Raw genomic sequence first — 20,215 nt, forward strand, 5'->3', positions numbered from 1 at the left:
GGGGGGCCGGGTCACCCGCCCGTGCGAGTGCTCGCCTGCCCCCCCGGGTCCCAGCGCCGACCCCTCTAGGGGGGGAGGGGCTGCACCGCCCCCCCGCAGTGGGGGGGGCTCTGCAGGAGACACACACATATATACACACACACGCACATATATATAAAATATGTGTGTGTGTATATATATATATACACACACGTACACATATATGTATACACTGCCCCTCCCCCCCGCTGTGTCAGGCGTGGGGGGATGCGCTGGCACGCGAGAGGCCGAGGTGAGGCGAGACGCGGTGGGTTTCCTCGGATCAGCTGGGGAGCGAGGGAGAGAGTTGGGGGCTCATGGAGGTCCAGGAGCGAAGCTGCGCCGGGCGCTGTCCTTGTCCTGGGTGGCCGGGATGGAGGCGCGGGTGCCAACCATCCCTGTGGGGCGGGAGGGTGGAGCAGGGGCTGCGTCGTATTGGGGACCTGCCTGCCAAGGAGGAAGGGGTCGGCTGTTGCATGTCCCGAGCGTGGAACCGCTCGTTTTGGAGCAGCCGCCTTTCCTCATGGGCTGGCCGTGGTGTGGTCAAGGGCGTGGTCCCTTGACCGTGGTGCGGTCAAGGGTGGGAAACTTAATGAACGGTGGGCTCGGCAGTTGTGTGCTCTGGGTTTGCTGCTCGATGTCTTACCCCCACTGACTTTGTGGCTGAGGGAGTCGGCGAGGAGCTGATTGGGGATGGCTGTGGCCTGTCAGGGTTGTTTAAAAAGGAGAGTGAAGACCTGGCCGACTTCTGTTGTTGAGACGACTAGAGTAAGGTGTCCTGTGGGTTCTTGCTTCTCCTCGCAGGGAGAGGAGAGGAGCAGGAGCTTGGTGATTTTCATAATTGGCAGGCTGATGGTTTAACTTTTGCTTCCCCTGGGGTGTGGATTGCCTTCCTAGAGCTGAGGGTGGCAAGTTAGTGTGCGATGTTTCTTTAATCCTCGCTGAGACTGACGCCGCATCTATTGCAAGTAAGAGGCTTGGAGGTAAACTTTTGCTTCATCTGTTGCTCACCTCCTGCCTCAAAACCTCCCTTAAAAACGCCTAACCCCACCTGGCAGAGGGGGGATGAGAGTCCTTACAAGTATCTTAAAGATGGTTTCATTTGGTGTTCCCAAAGCTCAAGTAGGAATGAGTCAAAACTGATATCTGGCAGTGTGTTAAAAGGTGTAGTTTATACCGTTGCCACTAACTGGATTTCCTTTCTGAGTGTCCATACAGAGCAGTACCCATCACAAGGAATAACGGCTGAATTTCTGAACAGTGATTTCTTGAAAGAAACACCCCTATGTGTGGGTACTTTCTATGGTGCACTGAAACTGAAGTAGGAGTAGTAATCTCTACTGAGGTTTTTGATCATAATCTGACCTTTAAACTCTGACATTTATAAATTGGGGTTGTTGTTTTTTTAAAAACATTTAAATCAGTCTCCTCTCCCAAGTTCTGACTTCATGAACAAATTAAGTAATTGTGGATTACACACTAAATCTCCAGACCAAGGTCTTCCTAGTTCTTCCTCCTTTCTCTTCAATTTGATTTTTGATTTATTTTTTCTTTTTGTCCAAAAGTGCTGACTACAAGTCATTCCCACTGAACTTAATAATGCTGCAGATGCTCACTTACTGAATGCAGCTTAAAAACACAACTTCTGTGCATTTCTCTTATCCCTTCCTGGCAAGTGTCCTAGAGGGCAACAAGCTCGAGCTCCCTGAAAGGGCAAAGAGGATTCCCAAGTTCTGTCTGCAGAGCTCAGCACCTGCTGAAGTTTGAGATTAAAAATATTTTCCATCTTTTTTAGATGTATTTTAACACTCTTAATGGGCTGCACATGTAAGCACTGTAATTGAAAGCATCCATTTATGGGCCTGACTTGCTAAGTGAGCTGTAAATTCTGCTTTTCAAATTGGATTTAATGACTTTTATCATAAAGCCGCAAACTGCTTGTGAACTGTGCTGAAAGGCAAACAATACCTAAGCTTACTTTGCCAAAATATTTGTAATTGTTGATTTGTTAAACTGCATTGCTGCAGGTCATGGGATGGGATTAGTTTTTGTAGTAGAACAGAGTGTACAGGCAGTCCTGCGTTCAGTACTATCTGGGCTAGAAGAAATGAGTGAGTGCAGGCAGTCTTTCTGAACTCTGTTTTCGACTTCCAGCAGGCTTTGTGAAGCGTCCCTGGAGAGTGCTCTATAAAGGCTAAGATTACACTTCTTCTGGTATGTTTTGTTATGGGTAAGGTACTCTGAAGTAATGAGGGGATATGGAGGGAAGTGGCTTCTTAATTTTCAAGCAGCTGAGACTGGAACTATTAGTTCAGATCAGACCAGGAAACATCTCCCAGATGATTAAAGACTCAGTTGCTTCAGGACAGGGTGGGAGGGAACCTTTTATGTTAGTACAGAAACCTTGATTTGTACAATTCTGTTGCTTTATCTTGTTGGAAGGGTTTTTGGTTGACCAATATGAAGAATCAGTCAGTCATCTGTTTGTATTGGACCTTCTTGAAGTGGGACTTAACCCTGTGTGCTAGTTGTGAAATCCACAGCCCTCTTGCTTAATGTAGAGCGCTTGGAGTGAAGAAAAAGCTGACAAGTGATGTGGATCAAACAGAAGTTGGTATCTGTTAAATGTTTTTTTTTCTGTAGCAAACTTGCACAGGAACATGATATGTTTAAGTAATCAGACTTCCACCTAAATGGAGTGCACACAATTTTTTCCATACATGAGGGGCAGTTATAGGAAACTGTCATGCCTTGAAATATTAACAAACCGCTTTCGGTAAGACACCTCTTCCAGGCTAACGAGTGTAACGCAACCAAGTTCTGATGAGGTTGTTTGGAATACAGAGAGCATGTGGTGAGTAATCAGTCACTTCATCTGGTTTTTGGCAAAGTAGAGTAGACTCTTTTGTAACGTTAGCTGGATTGCTAACATACTTCAGCCCTAATAGTGATTTAAGATGAAGATCAGTAAAAGTAAACCCTGGACCTCTTTCCTGTCTATAGTTAAATTATATAGTTATAGCAAAGCATGAATGTGAACATTTCTAAAACTCTTAAGTTTCTTTATAGCAACAAAGAAATAATTAGGCATGTTTCTAATTTTGTAATAAACTTCATAATTGAAGAAAAGTATCTGGCACCCACAACTTTTCTAACTGCAGTTTTGAGTTTCAAGTCTTACTTCTAGAATTAAGGCATTCAGATTTTTCTTGTTTTTTTTAAACTCTGTGACCTGTGAGAACAAAAATGAAACAGTATTCTTTATTTTTTTTCCCCTTTTCACTGTTCTTTACTTTTTTTAAAGAATTGTTAAGGGCTTTGTAAAAATATGTCCATCATTATGCCTAGACCATTTTTCTGTTGCTCACATTTCATCTTATGATTACAGAACGGGTTAAATGTACTGTAGCAGCAGAGCTCGGTCTGACTTGCAGTATTTTTATTGGTCTACAATGGTAGGCCATGGAGACCCTGCTGGGGTCAGTGCCAGGAGTGCTGATGACCAGCATGTCCTGCCTACTTCCTCCTACGTAGCACATACCAAAGCCAGTTCAGCAACACGCTGAAGGCATGCCTGAGTGTCATGCTGGTTTGGCCTTACTCATGGTTTTTGGGGCTCCTGTGGCCACTGGGTGGGTCAGGCATAGCTCTCAGCAGCACACTGAGGCTCACCAGGGAGGCATTATAGACATAGCCTTAGTTTCAAAATAACCAATTTGCTTAGTAGCCATGTGCACAACCAGATCAAACAGAAATGGGATCGTGCTTACAAGGAAGATGGAGCAAACTCCTCTAGGCTTTGAAAGGAGCTGTTGTACACATGCAGTATCCTTTAACTAGATAATGTCCGATATTTTGGAAGGTATCTAAGTATATAGATCAGTGAGGGGTGACTGTTTTGGCAGGCGTGTCACAGATTAGTCCTGCACCTTCCCGAAGTACCATTCAAATCCTTTTCCTTTACTTGATCTGGTACTTGTATTTCTGCTTCCTGACCAAGCTGCTGCTCTGCTTCCTGCTCCTTGCCTGATCTGATGCTCTTCTTTCTGCTCCCAGCCCAACTGTGCTGCCTGACCCCTTCCCATTTTGCTGTGTACCAAAGCGAGAAGTTGTCTGTGCCAGAAGGCACCCCTGCTTGAGTTTGGCCACCCCTGGTGTAGGTGAAAAATACATAAGTGACTGTAAACCTATTTAAACATAACTACAAACTGGCAGAAGTACAAAATCACAACTCTTGAACTTGCTTTCAAGTAACTCTTTTAAGTAAGAGAGGTTTGCCTTGAGCTTCCTCAGCTAAGTGGGGCCTTGCCTGGGAGTTTTTGGCCTACTAGTTAGCCAGATGGCATTTTTGGCTGGTTAATTCACCAGATGGCACTCATTGGGAGGGGGGCAGTTTTAGAGCCACTTCCCACTGCTGGCCTAATTGGCTGAAGAGCTGAACTGGAGGTAGAACAGAGGCCATTGCCCAGCAGGCTAGCATGCTCCTAGCAGTGTGAAGAGAAAGGTCTAAAGCTGCTCCACTTGCACAAGACAAATGGAGAATGAGCTTTTGCTACATCTGCCTCACATGCTGCAGCATAAAAAAGAGGCAGTGTGTCCTTCTCCCAGATCCCAGAGGCAAAGTGCTTTAATATGTCCCAGTGGAGAAAGGAGGAAGTGGGCATGCCACAATTTTATGTCCTTGAAAATGTCCATTTTTGTCTCAGCTGGGGCACCACCATCTTTCACAGGTGCTGTGGCATGGGTGCTATCATGGCCAGGCAAAAGTGCCCTATGTGCTTCATGCACAACCAGACTGGGAAGGGCTGTCGCATGAGTGTGTACTCGTGGATTGGGGTTATCTGATAAACCCAAAGCAGGCAGTTAAGTTGGGCCTGCTGCTCATGCTTCAGCCCTTCCTGGTCCATCTTTACTATGCATTTCCTGGGAGCAGGCATGCAGAACAGTTCTGTCATATTCACCTCTGCTTCTGGGAGACACCGACTGGGGTTAGACCAGAAAGAGCTGTGGCAAAAATGGGTGTTCCTAGCTGCTTTAGGCTTATCCACAAATTTTAGCTCAGGAGTAAGAATAACTGGGGCAAGCTGAAGAACCAAAAGAGTGGTTCTCACCTGGTGCTGCTACCAGATTAAAAAAAGTTGTGGAGGATGCTTTAAATCTAAAAGGGTTGAGAACCACTGTCCCACAGTTAGGAGGGCAATTCATAGAGGTGAATTGTTTGGCTCGAGGCTTGAATTTGACTGCTTTGGCTATCCAGTTAATGAGATCTCTGTTCCCACCATATAATGGAAATTAAAGGAGCATCTTCAATTGGCCTGTAGAAGAAAAATCAGAATTTTGCAAAGATCCCTAAAATTGTGGAAATATTCTGAAAGAGATTTTTGTTAATACAACTTAATATCCTTCTCTGTTTCGGGTAAAAGCCTGGCTCAAAGAATTTGAAAATGGGTCATCAGTTATCATCTTGATTTTTTTTTTTTTTTGTTCAAAATGAGCTGAAGTTAATCAGATTTATTGTGGCTTACTTTGTAAACATTTCAATATTCATGCAATACTGAAAAAGAAACTTGAACAATATCACTTGACTTGTGTTGTTGTTTTTTTTTAATACTCAGCTTTCAGCATGTTGGCTAACTGCCTTGTAGAAACTGTCTTGAATATAATCAGGTCTAATTTAAATTTGTTGCATTACACTAAAATAATGAACAAAAATCCCCTACACGGGGACAGGGAGTAGTTCCCTCTTTTGTCAATGGAAAGTAACATAGAACTCAAAGCCTGCTTCTAACATCAGAAAGGGAAGCTTTATCTGTTCTGGAATTTGATTGAATGACTAGAAAACTGTTGGTCCTATGACCTCACAGGATACAAAACAACGTAGAAAGAAATGTAGCTTCTTGCCTTTGTAAAAACGAGTCTTCAGAGATCCTCTTTCCTCAAGAGCTTGATACCTTTGTCTCTTGTATATGGTGAATATTCACAAATAGAGTTACTTAAAACCCAGGAAACTTTGGCTACTTCTCCAGGTGCTAGGGGCAGAACATGTGATGAAAATTGTGCTTAAAACTGGTGGCTGAATCCTTCCTTTCTGCTGACAGTAACACCAGCTTCTGCCTCCATGGCAGCCAAAAGCGTGCCTGTGGATGCGTCTGTGTGCTACCTGCTGTAGCCTCCTTAATAGTTGTTCAGGTATGTCTAAGGCTGCCATGCATGTTATCCTGGCATTGCTGTTGTATGGTACCATGTAGAGCTGCCAGGTGTGTGTGCTTTCTGGTGACTTCTAGGGACGTAAAAGGTAAAAACAACAATTATATTTATACTGTTTAACATTTACCTCTTGGATCAGTGCTGCCTGCTGTTGGGGTAGTGACTGCAGCAGGGGCTGCTTGGGAGGAGGCACAGATCTGGGCTGTGGCATCGTGTGGCTGCTGCGGCAGGGAGGTAACTAGCGGTTCCCTGGGTGGGGAATGAAGCTGGGCAAAGTTCTGTGGTGGAGCTGGCAAGGCTTGAATAGGAGTGAGTGCAGTAGCAGGGCTGCCATCAGGTGCTACAGGGGTGAGCTGCACAGAGCCAGCCCCCTCCCCATAGCACCCACTGGGGCTCCCGCCTGCTGCAACAGCTGTGCCCCTGTGTGTGCTATGAAGGGAGGTGGCTGTCTCCATGCAGCACCCGACGGAAGCCCCATTGCTGCGTTCACTCCTGCTTAAGACCTGCTGGCTCTGTTGTGCAGCTTGCCCAGCTCTGCTTCCCCAGGTAACCACTGATTACCTCCCTGTTGCAACTGCTGCACAGTGCTGCAGCCCAGATCTGTGCCCACCTCCCGGGCAACCCCTGCCAGACCTGCTCCCTCAACAGCAAGCAGCTCTGAATTGGGACCCTGCCAGAGCTTGTTGTCCTGTGCTGCTGCTGTGCCACTACCTGCCTGCTTCCGCACATTCACCGCGCAGAGTCTGCTGTGATCACAGGCTTCAGTCCCAGCTGGTGATGAAACTTGCCACAATCCCACACTCTGCTCAGCTCCCTGCACCGCCCTGCCCCTCTGCCATGGGACCATTTAACTCCCAGAGGAGGTTAAATGGGTAATTTTCTAAATGATATTTACATCCCTAGTGGCTTCCAGGCATTGGCTGCTTCCTATCAGTAAAAATGCTTTTATGTAGGCAGGCCCCCAGTCTTCTAGTAACTAGAGAAGATCAGTTTTTGTTAATGTTCACGTTTTAGAGACAAGCAAAATGTGATGTGTTGTATTCTGGTTTCTCGTATCATAAAGAAGCCAAAGAGCACTTGGTATTTTTGCTAGCACCAGTGGTAGAACCGTAGAACATGAGGGTTGGAAGGGAACTTGGGAGGAGGCAGCAGGTTGCTGCTCTGCCCTGGCTTGACCACGCTGTCACTGCTGCGAGATCCCAGCCCCAGAGCAACTCCCTGCTCATCTGTGCAGCTTGCCAGCCCTCCCTTGAAACTCTGGCCCTGTGCTGTTACTGCCCAGCTGCTGCTGGGATCTCCATGGAAACTGGCTGCAGCGACATGGACAGGGGCTGCTGGGAAATGAAGTATGCTGTGGGGCCCTATTCAGCTCATGGGCTGGACTTTGCCTGCCCCATGTCTACATCCTTTCTGTAGTGGGGGGTCGGCTGAAATGGGGCACAGTGTTCCAGATGTGACCTCATCAGTGCTGAACGTAGGGGAAGAATCACTTCCCTCGCTCTGCTGGCAATGCTTCTACTAACGCAGCCCGGCATGCCTTTACCTTTCTGGGCACCAAGGGCACACTGCTGGCTTATATTCAGCTTCTTGTCTACTCTAACCCCAAGGTCCTTTTGTGCAGAGCTGCTGCTGCTTAGCCAGTCAGCCCCAGCCTCGGTGCATGGGATTGTCCTGTCTTAAGTGCAGGACTTTGCACTTCTCCTTGTTGAACCTCATGAGACTTCTTTTAGTCCAGTCCTCCAATGTGTCAAGGCGTCTCTGAATCCTAGCCTTACCCTCCAGCATATCTACTACTCCCACCAGTTTGGTGTTATCTGCAAACTTGCAAAGGGTGCACTCCAACAAAGACCTGGAAGATGGGATGAAGATACTGAATTAAACTGGCACCAGGACTGACCCCTGGGGCACTCCATTTGATACCAGCTGCTAGGGTGGATTTGATTTAAAGCAAATCGATTTAAATCACTGGCAGGAACCCTCAATTTTAATCATTGTTTTTTTTTACAAAGAGTGCATTCTTGTTATTTGATATCCTTTTATTCATGTAACTTTTTGAAACTTTGCACTTTTAGAGTGGTGTAAGGGCTTGACTGTGTGTGCACAAACTTAGAGAGACGAGAGGGCTGATTGGTAGGTAATCAGGTCTGTTATCTCTCATTTCCATGTACTTCTGGTAACAAGGATGTTATCTCTAGAGACGACAAACTCTCCCTATGCCCGAAGAAGGGCATTTGTGCCTGAAAGCTTGCAAAGAAACATTTTTCCCAACTATTTAGTTGATTTAATAAAAGATATCACATCTACCCAAAGAACCTTGACTGGCTGTGACCTTTGGAGATACATATCCACAGTTTGAGACCTGAAACTAAGCATCACAGAGTCCCATTGGGCAGAGTGGCTTTCTTTAATCTTTACTGATCTGTAGAGGAGCATCTGGTAACCCCATAAGATTGGGCCCTTAATATAGTCCATGGCCTGTTGTGACCTATTTATAAAACTTCTACAAAGGTTACGTGAATATATTGTCTCAAATAGTATGTAAATAGAAGTAATAATCCCTGTTCCATGATCATATCTTAGAGCTTTCATAGAATCATAGAAAATTAGGGTTGGAAGGGACCTCAGGAGGTTATCTATTCCAACCCCTTGCTCAAAACAAGACCATCCCCAACTAGATCATCCCAGCCAAGGCTTTGCCTAGCAGGGTTTTAAAAACCTCCAAGGATGGCGATTCCACCACCTCTGAGTAACCTGTTCCAGTGTTTTACTACCCTCCTAGTGGAAAAAATTCTTCCTAATATCCAACCTAAACTTCCCTTGTTGCAACTTGAGACTGTTGCTCCTTTTTCTGTTATCTGCTACCACTGAGAACAGCCTCGCTCCATCCTCTTTTGAATCCCTCCTCAGGTAGTTGAAGGCTGCTATTAAGTCCCCTTTCAGTCTCCAGACTAAATAAGCCCAGTTGCCCCAGTGTTTCCTCATAAGTCATGTTCCCAAGCCCCTGAACCATTTTTATTGCCCTCCGCTGGACTCTTTCCAGTATCTCCACACAGCTTTAACATATCTTAAAATTATCTTTATATAAGTTTATTTTTTTTAAAGCATCTTAAAAATACCGATTTAAATAAAAAAAAATCTGATTTTAAATAAAATCTGATTTTTATTTTATATTATTAAAAAATCCTGCTGGCTGCCAACTAGACATTGAGCCAGTGATTACTATCCCTTGAGCCCAATGATTCAGCCAGTTTTCTAGCCACCTTATAGTTAATTCATCCAACCTGTACTTCCTTAGTTTGCTTGTGACAATGTTGTGGGAGACCATGTCAAAAGCCTTGCTAAAATCAAGGCAGATCATGTTCACTGATCTTCCTGCATCCACAGAACCAGTCATCTCAGTATAGAAGGCAGTTGGGTTGGTTGGGCATGGCTTGCCCTTGGTCATTTGATAGTGACTGTTCCTAATCACCTTTGTCTCCTCCACATGCTTAGAAGTGAATTCCTTGAGGATTCGCTCCATGATTTTTCCAGGGACTAAGGTGATGCTGCCAGGTAGTTCCCTGGATCCTCCTCCTTTGCTTAAAGATGGACACTATATTTGTCCTTTCCCAGTCATCTGGAACCGCCATGAGTTTTCAAAGATAATGGCCAGTGTCTCTGCAGTCATATTGGCCAGCTCCCTCAGTACCCTTGGGTGCATTGCATCCGGCCAGATGGACTTGTACACATCTGGCTTCTCTAAGTAGTCTCTAACCTGTTCTTTTGCCACTGTTGGCTGCTCACTTCCTCCCCATCCGATAGCTGAAGTGTGTTCCTTATATTCCAAAAAGGAAAGCCTTTATTCCAAGGCCTTATACTTTAGCAAGTAACCTATAAGGAGGCCTCCATCTTGCATGTTTATTTTTTTGCAGGTATCACATGCTTATTGTTAACACTTGTTTCAAAGTGTTGTAGCAGAACAGAATAAAATAAAGTTAGAACAGCAGGCATTGCTCGGAGGCTGCCAACTGTCTCTCTTTAATCATGACAACTATAAAATCAAACACACTAGGAAGCAGAAATGTAGTGGCAAGGGTGGTGGAGTTAGGTGAAACTGGAGCTTTTCTAGTCTTATATTGAGGCCGGAAAATAAAGTAGATTAACTTTGCCAGTACCTGGGTCAGCAGCCCATGTTGCTTATGACAGCAGTTTTGCAGAATACTTGTAGTAGGCACAGAAGCCCAGGCCTCTCCCAGAAGAAACTAGTCTAAGGTGCACCATAGAAATGCTGTGCCTGTGTTTGACCGAAAAAAATGCATCCCAAAGGGGTATTATTGTGCATTACTTACTCCAAGTAGTTTGTTCAGCTTGGCACTAGGCGGAATAGTAAAAGCTCTTGCAGGGTACTAATCTTCACTTTGAGTTGGCCGTGGTGGGAAATATCCAGAGCAATGGGCAAGGCGTCTTAGTTGTACCACTTGGCAGGGTGTGAGGCTGTAGATGAAAGATGGAATTACCATTATTCAGTGTCTTGCTGGGTGACCAAAGGTCAGATCCTAGGCACTTTGACAGTAAGGAACATCCTTTTGGGGGTGAGGGAAGGGAGATGACAAAAATGAAGGTTGAGGATAACTTCTTGATTGTGAACAAGACGGAGGCTGCTTATCAGCTGTTTCACAGTATGCGAGTAAGAGTGCTTGAAGAAGAAAGGTCAGAAGTTCCCTTTTTTGGCATGCTGGTATGATGGGTCTAGCTCATCAGAAATGAGTTTGTAGTGAAGTGGATTTGTGAGTCACTGGCATATATATGGCTGAGTCCATGTGGGTGGATATGGTTGCTAGATAATAGCATGCATAATGAAGTGTCAGGGGTCTAGACAAGAGGCAGCGGAGGTAGGAGGACCCACTAAAGAAATGGAAAGGAGGGTAAATAACTTGTAGTTAAGGAGGAGTCCAGTACCCAAGAAATGCCATCCACTTTCCAGTCAGTTTTTCATCATGTGCTGCTTTTGCACACTGTATCTTCAGTACAAACCTCAACTTAAGACTTCATCCACTACTGGATAATGACTTAAAAGGATACAGGTGAAGAGGTCTGAGCCAAAATCTGATAACTCCCTCTTCCAGACATTGCAAGATTTGTTTTCTTTGATGGTTCTCAACTACCCATAACCTTTTTTCACTGTTTCAGAAGAAAAGTTTCTGAATGTTTTCTTCCAGGCTTGGCCTCTACCTAAATGCAACTCCTAAGTTGAGAACTGTTTTCAGTTATTTTGGGGGGGACATACTCTTCCACTGCCATTTTCCCTCGCGTAACTCCAAGTAACTGAAGCCTCAGCATTCAGACCGCACTTATTAGTAGTCCCTACTTTGTCATACTGCTGTTCAGTTGTGCTGTCCTGCAAGCCTTACACATCTAGCTACACAATAGCTTGTGTGTGTGCTCGGTCATGATCTGCTGAAGTCTTAAGACTAACAAAATAAAATCTTGCTCTACTTTTGTCACGTTCTCTCTGCTCAGCCTGTTATAGACCTTGGCCCCCGCTGCAATAAATGACACTATTCCCACGTGCACATTTACACGCTGCCTGCCAAAGGTCTAAATACGAATGGTTAGGAGCAGCAAACTAGCCCGAGAAAACCAAGCATACCAAATCTTGAGGCGTCTCAGCAGTTTTGCTGTTACTTGTCTGTAGTCAAATTCTGGTGCTGCTTGCAAAGATGTGGCATTCCTAATGTAAACTGATGCCCTAGAAAGGACTTTTAAAGCTGGAAAACTTTTTTGTAAGCAGTGCTGTTTAATTTTTGTGTTGTTGTTTTTTTAAGACAACTTGCATACAGATTCAAAGGCAGCAGATGTTCTTATATTTTTAAGGCTCTGGGGAGCTAGACCAGTAAAGATTTCATGTGTACTTTGTGAACTGGCTGAAATAACTAGAAACAGAATATACCTGAAAAATTCAGATTGGTTGAGCTCTAAATAACTTTGCTTTTGTGAAGTAAAAAGATCTGTCTAACCGCTTCTTTGGCTCTTGTAAGTATAGCTTTTCTGTGGCGGTGGTTGTAGCCATGTTGGCCTAAGGACACAGGCAGACAAGGTTCTTTGGGTAGATGTGATATCTTTTATTAGAGCAACTAAATAGTTGGAAAAATTGTTCTTTGCAAGCTTTTGGGCACAAACACCCTTCTTCAAAGCTTGCAAAGAACAATTTTTCCAACTATTTAGTTGCTCTAATAAAAGATATCACATCTACCCAAAGAACCTTGTCTGCCTGTGTCCTTAGGCCAACATGGCTACAACCACCGCCACAGAAAAGCTATACTTACAAGAGCCAAAGAAGCGGTTAGACAGATCTTTTTACTTCACAAAAGCAAAGTTATTTAGAGCTCAACCAATCTGAATTTTTCAGGTATATTCTGTTTCTAGTTATTTCAGCCAGTTCACAAAGTACACATGAAATCTTTACTGGTCTAGCTCCCCAGAGCCTTAAAAATATAAGAACATCTGCTGCCTTTGAATCTGTATGCAAGTTGTCTTAAAAAAACAACAACACAAAAATTAAACAGCACTGCTTACAAAAAAGTTTTCCAGCTTTAAAAGTCCTTTCTAGGGCATCAGTTTACATTAGGAATGCCACATCTTTGCAAGCAGCACCAGAATTTGACTACAGACAAGTAACAGCAAAACTGCTGAGACGCCTCAAGATTTGGTATGCTTGGTTTTCTCGGGCTAGTTTGCTGCTCCTAACCATTCGTATTTAGACCTTTGGCAGGCAGCGTGTAAATGTGCACGTGGGAATAGTGTCATTTATTGCAGCGGGGGCCAAGGTCTATAACAGGCTGAGCAGAGAGAACGTGACAAAAGTAGAGCAAGATTTTATTTTGTTAGTCTTAAGACTTCAGCAGATCATGACCGAGCACACACACAAGCTATTGTGTAGCTAGATGTGTAAGGCTTGCAGGACAGCACAACTGAACAGCAGTATGACAAAGTAGGGACTACTAATAAGTGCGGTCTGAATGCTGAGGCTTCAGTTACTTGGAGTTACGCGAGGGAAAATGGCAGTGGAAGAGTATGTCCCCCCCAAAATAACTGAAAACAGTTCTCAACTTAGGAGTTGCATTTAGGTAGAGGCCAAGCCTGGAAGAAAACATTCAGAAACTTTTCTTCTGAAACAGTGAAAAAAGGTTATGGGTAGTTGAGAACCATCAAAGAAAACAAATCTTGCAATGTCTGGAAGAGGGAGTTATCAGATTTTGGCTCAGACCTCTTCACCTGTATCCTTTTAAGTCATTATCCAGTAGTGGGAGATACATATCCACAGTTTGAGACCTGAAACTAAGCATCACAGAGTCCCATTGGGCAGAGTGGCTTTCTTTAATCTTTACTGATCTGTAGAGGAGCATCTGGTAACCCCATAAGATTGGGCCCTTAATATAGTCCATGGCCTGTTGTGACCTATTTATAAAACTTCTACAAAGGTTACGTGAATATATTGTCTCAAATAGTATGTAAATAGAAGTAATAATCCCTGTTCCATGATCATATCTTAGAGCTTTCATAGAATCATAGAAAATTAGGGTTGGAAGGGACCTCAGGAGGTTATCTATTCCAACCCCTTGCTCAAAACAAGACCATCCCCAACTAGATCATCCCAGCCAAGGCTTTGCCTAGCAGGGTTTTAAAAACCTCCAAGGATGGCGATTCCACCACCTCTGAGTAACCTGTTCCAGTGTTTTACTACCCTCCTAGTGGAAAAAATTCTTCCTAATATCCAACCTAAACTTCCCTTGTTGCAACTTGAGACTGTTGCTCCTTTTTCTGTTATCTGCTACCACTGAGAACAGCCTCGCTCCATCCTCTTTTGAATCCCTCCTCAGGTAGTTGAAGGCTGCTATTAAGTCCCCTTTCAGTCTCCAGACTAAATAAGCCCAGTTGCCCCAGTGTTTCCTCATAAGTCATGTTGCCAAGCCCCTGAACCATTTTTATTGCCCTCCGCTGGACTCTTTCCAGTATCTCCACACAGCTTTAACATATCTTAAAATTATCTTTATATAAGTTTATTTTTTTTAAAGCATCTTAAAAATACCGATTTAAATAAAAAAAAATCTGATTTTAAATAAAATCTGATTTTTATTTTATATTATTAAAAAATCCTGCTGGCTGCCAACTAGACATTGAGCCAGTGATTACTATCCCTTGAGCCCAATGATTCAGCCAGTTTTCTAGCCACCTTATAGTTAATTCATCCAACCTGTACTTCCTTAGTTTGCTTGTGACAATGTTGTGGGAGACCATGTCAAAAGCCTTGCTAAAATCAAGGCAGATCATGTTCACTGATCTTCCTGCATCCACAGAACCAGTCATCTCAGTATAGAAGGCAGTTGGGTTGGTTGGGCATGGCTTGCCCTTGGTCATTTGATAGTGACTGTTCCTAATCACCTTTGTCTCCTCCACATGCTTAGAAGTGAATTCCTTGAGGATTCGCTCCATGATTTTTCCAGGGACTAAGGTGATGCTGCCAGGTAGTTCCCTGGATCCTCCTCCTTTGCTTAAAGATGGACACTATATTTGTCCTTTCCCAGTCATCTGGAACCGCCATGAGTTTTCAAAGATAATGGCCAGTGTCTCTGCAGTCATATTGGCCAGCTCCCTCAGTACCCTTGGGTGCATTGCATCCGGCCAGATGGACTTGTACACATCTGGCTTCTCTAAGTAGTCTCTAACCTGTTCTTTTGCCACTGTTGGCTGCTCACTTCCTCCCCATCCGATAGCTGAAGTGTGTTCCTTATATTCCAAAAAGGAAAGCCTTTATTCCAAGGCCTTATACTTTAGCAAGTAACCTATAAGGAGGCCTCCATCTTGCATGTTTATTTTTTTGCAGGTATCACATGCTTATTGTTAACACTTGTTTCAAAGTGTTGTAGCAGAACAGAATAAAATAAAGTTAGAACAGCAGGCATTGCTCGGAGGCTGCCAACTGTCTCTCTTTAATCATGACAACTATAAAATCAAACACACTAGGAAGCAGAAATGTAGTGGCAAGGGTGGTGGAGTTAGGTGAAACTGGAGCTTTTCTAGTCTTATATTGAGGCCGGAAAATAAAGTAGATTAACTTTGCCAGTACCTGGGTCAGCAGCCCATGTTGCTTATGACAGCAGTTTTGCAGAATACTTGTAGTAGGCACAGAAGCCCAGGCCTCTCCCAGAAGAAACTAGTCTAAGGTGCACCATAGAAATGCTGTGCCTGTGTTTGACCGAAAAAAATGCATCCCAAAGGGGTATTATTGTGCATTACTTACTCCAAGTAGTTTGTTCAGCTTGGCACTAGGCGGAATAGTAAAAGCTCTTGCAGGGTACTAATCTTCACTTTGAGTTGGCCGTGGTGGGAAATATCCAGAGCAATGGGCAAGGCGTCTTAGTTGTACCACTTGGCAGGGTGTGAGGCTGTAGATGAAAGATGGAATTACCATTATTCAGTGTCTTGCTGGGTGACCAAAGGTCAGATCCTAGGCACTTTGACAGTAAGGAACATCCTTTTGGGGGTGAGGGAAGGGAGATGACAAAAATGAAGGTTGAGGATAACTTCTTGATTGTGAACAAGACGGAGGCTGCTTATCAGCTGTTTCACAGTATGCGAGTAAGAGTGCTTGAAGAAGAAAGGTCAGAAGTTCCCTTTTTTGGCATGCTGGTATGATGGGTCTAGCTCATCAGAAATGAGTTTGTAGTGAAGTGGATTTGTGAGTCACTGGCATATATATGGCTGAGTCCATGTGGGTGGATATGGTTGCTAGATAATAGCATGCATAATGAAGTGTCAGGGGTCTAGACAAGAGGCAGCGGAGGTAGGAGGACCCACTAAAGAAATGGAAAGGAGGGTAAATAACTTGTAGTTAAGGAGGAGTCCAGTACCCAAGAAATGCCATCCACTTTCCAGTCAGTTTTTCATCATGTGCTGCTTTTGCACACTGTATCTTCAGTACAAACCTCAACTTAAGACTTCATCCACTACTGGATAATGACTTAAAAGGATACAGGTGAAGAGGTCTGAGCCAAAATCTGATAACTCCCTCTTCCAGACATTGCAAGATTTGTTTTCTTTGATGGTTCTCAACTACCCATAACCTTTTTTCACTGTTTCAGAAGAAAAGTTTCTGAATGTTTTCTTCCAGGCTTGGCCTCTACCTAAATGCAACTCCTAAGTTGAGAACTGTTTTCAGTTATTTTGGGGGGGACATACTCTTCCACTGCCATTTTCCCTCGCGTAACTCCAAGTAACTGAAGCCTCAGCATTCAGACCGCACTTATTAGTAGTCCCTACTTTGTCATACTGCTGTTCAGTTGTGCTGTCCTGCAAGCCTTACACATCTAGCTACACAATAGCTTGTGTGTGTGCTCGGTCATGATCTGCTGAAGTCTTAAGACTAACAAAATAAAATCTTGCTCTACTTTTGTCACGTTCTCTCTGCTCAGCCTGTTATAGACCTTGGCCCCCGCTGCAATAAATGACACTATTCCCACGTGCACATTTACACGCTGCCTGCCAAAGGTCTAAATACGAATGGTTAGGAGCAGCAAACTAGCCCGAGAAAACCAAGCATACCAAATCTTGAGGCGTCTCAGCAGTTTTGCTGTTACTTGTCTGTAGTCAAATTCTGGTGCTGCTTGCAAAGATGTGGCATTCCTAATGTAAACTGATGCCCTAGAAAGGACTTTTAAAGCTGGAAAACTTTTTTGTAAGCAGTGCTGTTTAATTTTTGTGTTGTTGTTTTTTTAAGACAACTTGCATACAGATTCAAAGGCAGCAGATGTTCTTATATTTTTAAGGCTCTGGGGAGCTAGACCAGTAAAGATTTCATGTGTACTTTGTGAACTGGCTGAAATAACTAGAAACAGAATATACCTGAAAAATTCAGATTGGTTGAGCTCTAAATAACTTTGCTTTTGTGAAGTAAAAAGATCTGTCTAACCGCTTCTTTGGCTCTTGTAAGTATAGCTTTTCTGTGGCGGTGGTTGTAGCCATGTTGGCCTAAGGACACAGGCAGACAAGGTTCTTTGGGTAGATGTGATATCTTTTATTAGAGCAACTAAATAGTTGGAAAAATTGTTCTTTGCAAGCTTTTGGGCACAAACACCCTTCTTCAAAGCTTGCAAAGAACAATTTTTCCAACTATTTAGTTGGTCTCATAAAATACCACATTTACCCAAAGAACCTTCCCTTGCTTTTCTGTTACACTTAAACACCTGCAGAGGTTATAAATGGCTGACTGGGAAAGACACCTTTACTTTTCTGTCCAACTTCTGGGGGGCTGCACGGCACTATGCTGTGTTGTATGTCCCCTACCCCCTAGTTGTGCTGTATGAGGTTTCTCAGCTCAACCCCAGGCCATGCCTTATCCCACCTCACCTCCAGCGACTGGGAGAGGAAGAAGCAGCTAGAGGAGGGAAGGAGAGCTGAGAAACTCTGATAGCAGCAGGAAACCATTGGGGGAGTGGTTTCTGGATTAGATACCTAGGGGGTCTCGGGCTAACCCTTTGTGCTGCATCTGTCCCACAGGCTGCCGGTTGGACAGTCCTAGCTTAGGGTATGGAAAAATTGGGATTGTTATCTGGGAGGCAAGTGAGCACATGGTAGAAGCATGTAGAAACATATATTGCTGGTAGGTATCATTACTTTTCATTTGGAAGAGGAAAACAGTTGAAGTCTATGACATGGAAGGGTGGTAGATCTAAAATTGATAGCAGAAAAAGTCTGTAGATTGTAGAATTGTTATGTAGGGCTCAGGAATTTGACAAGTCAGGAATTGGACACCGGGGTATCAGGCATATCCCGAGTCGGCCGGTAATTACAGAACGTTGCAAAGCAGAACTTCCTGTTATGCTTCCTGTATAGCACTCCAAGCGCACACGCGAGAAATTGGGATTGGAATCACATGAATTATACTTAATTTACTTCAGTGAAGTCAGTGGAGATGGTACTGACTATACTTAGGCAATTGGTACCCATTTCCATGAGGTGACTGGCTCTGTGGATGTGGGGAGACTGGTGGATCTGGCATACCTTGATTTTAGCAAAGCTTTGGATATGGTCTCGTACAACATTCTCTCAGGCAAGCTAAGGAGGTACAGGCTGGATGAATGGACTGTAAGGTGGATAGAAAACTGGCTGGAGCATCAGGCTCAGAGGGTAGTAATCAATGGCTCAATGTTTAGTTGGCAGCTGGTGTCAAGTGGAGTGCCCCAGGGGTCAGTCCTGGGGCTGGTTTTGTTCAGTGTCTTCATCAGTGACCTGGAAGATGGCAGAGTGCACTCTCAGCAAGTTTGCATATGATACCAAGCTGGGGGGAGTAGTAGATATGCTGTGGGGCAGGGCTCTAGGATTCAGTGACCTAGACAAATTGGAGGATTGTGCCAAAAGGAATCTCATGAGGTTCAACAAGGACAAGTGCAAAGTCCTGCACTTAGGGTGGAACAGCCCCATGTACTGGTACAGGCTGGGGGCTGACTGGCTGGGCAGCAGCTCTGCAGAAAAGGACCTGGGGGGTTACAGTGGACAATAAGCTGAATATGAGCCAGCAGTGTGCCCTTGTTGCCAAGAAGGCTAACGGCATCCTGGGCTACATTGGTAAGGGTGTTGCCGGAGGTCAAGGAAAGTGATCCTTCCCCTCTTTTCAGCTCTGGTGAGGCCGCATCTAGAGTCCTGTGTCCAGTTTTGGGCCCCCCACTACAGAAAAGATGTGCACAAATTGGAGGGAGTTCAGCAGAGGGCAACAAAAATGGTTCTGGGGCTGGAGCACATGACTTATGCGGACAGGCTGAGGGAACTGGGCTTATTCAGTCTAGAAGAGAGAAGACTGAGAGGGGATTTTAATAGCAGCCTTCAACTACCTGAAGCGATGTTCAAAAGAGGATGGCGCTAAACTGTTCTCAGTGGTGGCAGATGACAGAACAAGGAGCAATGGCCTCAAGTTGCAGCAAGGGAAGTTTAGTTTACATAGTAGGAAGAATTTTCTCACTGAGAAGGTAGTAAAGCACTGGAACAGGTTGCCCAGAGAGGTGGTGGAGGTTTTCAAGACCTGGCTTGACAGAGCTTTGGCTGAGTTGATCTAGTTGGACCTGGTCCTGCTTTGAGCAGGGGGTTGGACTAAATGACTTCAGGAGGTCCCTTCCAACCCTCATTTTCTATGATTCTATGATATCTAATCTCTATATCATATCTAAAGATGTGATGAGCCATTAAGGAATGCTTCATTTCCTCAAGTGTTTTGAGAAATATCACAAAGATTTGAACATAATGTTGACTGAAACATGGGACACTGCTCATGGTGGTTAGTCTGTCCAGTGTACTGCCTAGAATTTGACCAGGTTTTAGATTTTGTGGGTCTTCACATTTGTAAATTTGAATTAATTCATTTATATTTTTATATACTTAGATATGAAGCATGTGAGTACTACTAATGGGTATCCGTCTATAGGCAGTGTGCGAAAATGAACACCTAGTCAGTTTAATATAGGGTTGAGAGCAAGAAAGCAATAAGTTCTTGCAGCAGTCTATGCATTAAATGTCAGAGATGAGAAAATCTGAAGCTTGGAAACTTTTTAAACAGTAAAACACTGATCAAAACAGTCAATTGCTGGTTGGAAAGAAGATGGGAGTTTGTGCATTTTGACTTTCAGTTTAGGCCTCAACTAAAAGATGATATGACTTGCCTGGTGACATGAATTGCTTACCTAAAACTATAAAGCTGGGTTTGAGTTTATACTAGGAATATATAAAATCGTAGTAAAAGTGAATTCTTCCAATAAATCTCAATTTGAGTTAAAAGGAAAGGACAAGATAATGGCTTTCAGTGATCTTTCAATATTTTTATAGTAAGGTTGGAGTGTTATTGTAGCTTTAATAGGCCAAGAAATAGGCAAGAAGCAAGGTTTTTTGGTGAAGTGTTTTATTAGACCAAGAGTGTATTTGGGAGAGATGTTAGACAAACTTTTGGGCACAAATTGCTCTTCAG

The 20,215-nt window shown here is 44.0% G+C and overlaps 1 protein-coding gene across 2 annotated transcripts in view; it reads left to right on the forward strand.

Annotated features, from left to right (window-relative positions):
• The first annotated feature begins 2,212 nt into the window (after positions 1–2,212).
• Positions 2,213–20,215, forward strand: part of SMAD2 (SMAD family member 2) — a 67,200-nt gene continuing 49,197 nt past the window's right edge. For both annotated transcript variants that reach the window (XM_025193602.1, XM_025193603.1), the window contains exon 1: positions 2,213–2,232. The gene's annotated coding sequence lies outside the window, so the exon portion shown is untranslated. The remainder of the gene's footprint in view (positions 2,233–20,215) is intronic.

Source organism: Alligator sinensis, unplaced genomic scaffold, assembly GCF_000455745.1.
Source record: "Alligator sinensis unplaced genomic scaffold, ASM45574v1 scaffold1489_1, whole genome shotgun sequence".
In the NCBI taxonomy this organism is placed as follows: domain Eukaryota; kingdom Metazoa; phylum Chordata; order Crocodylia; family Alligatoridae; genus Alligator; species Alligator sinensis.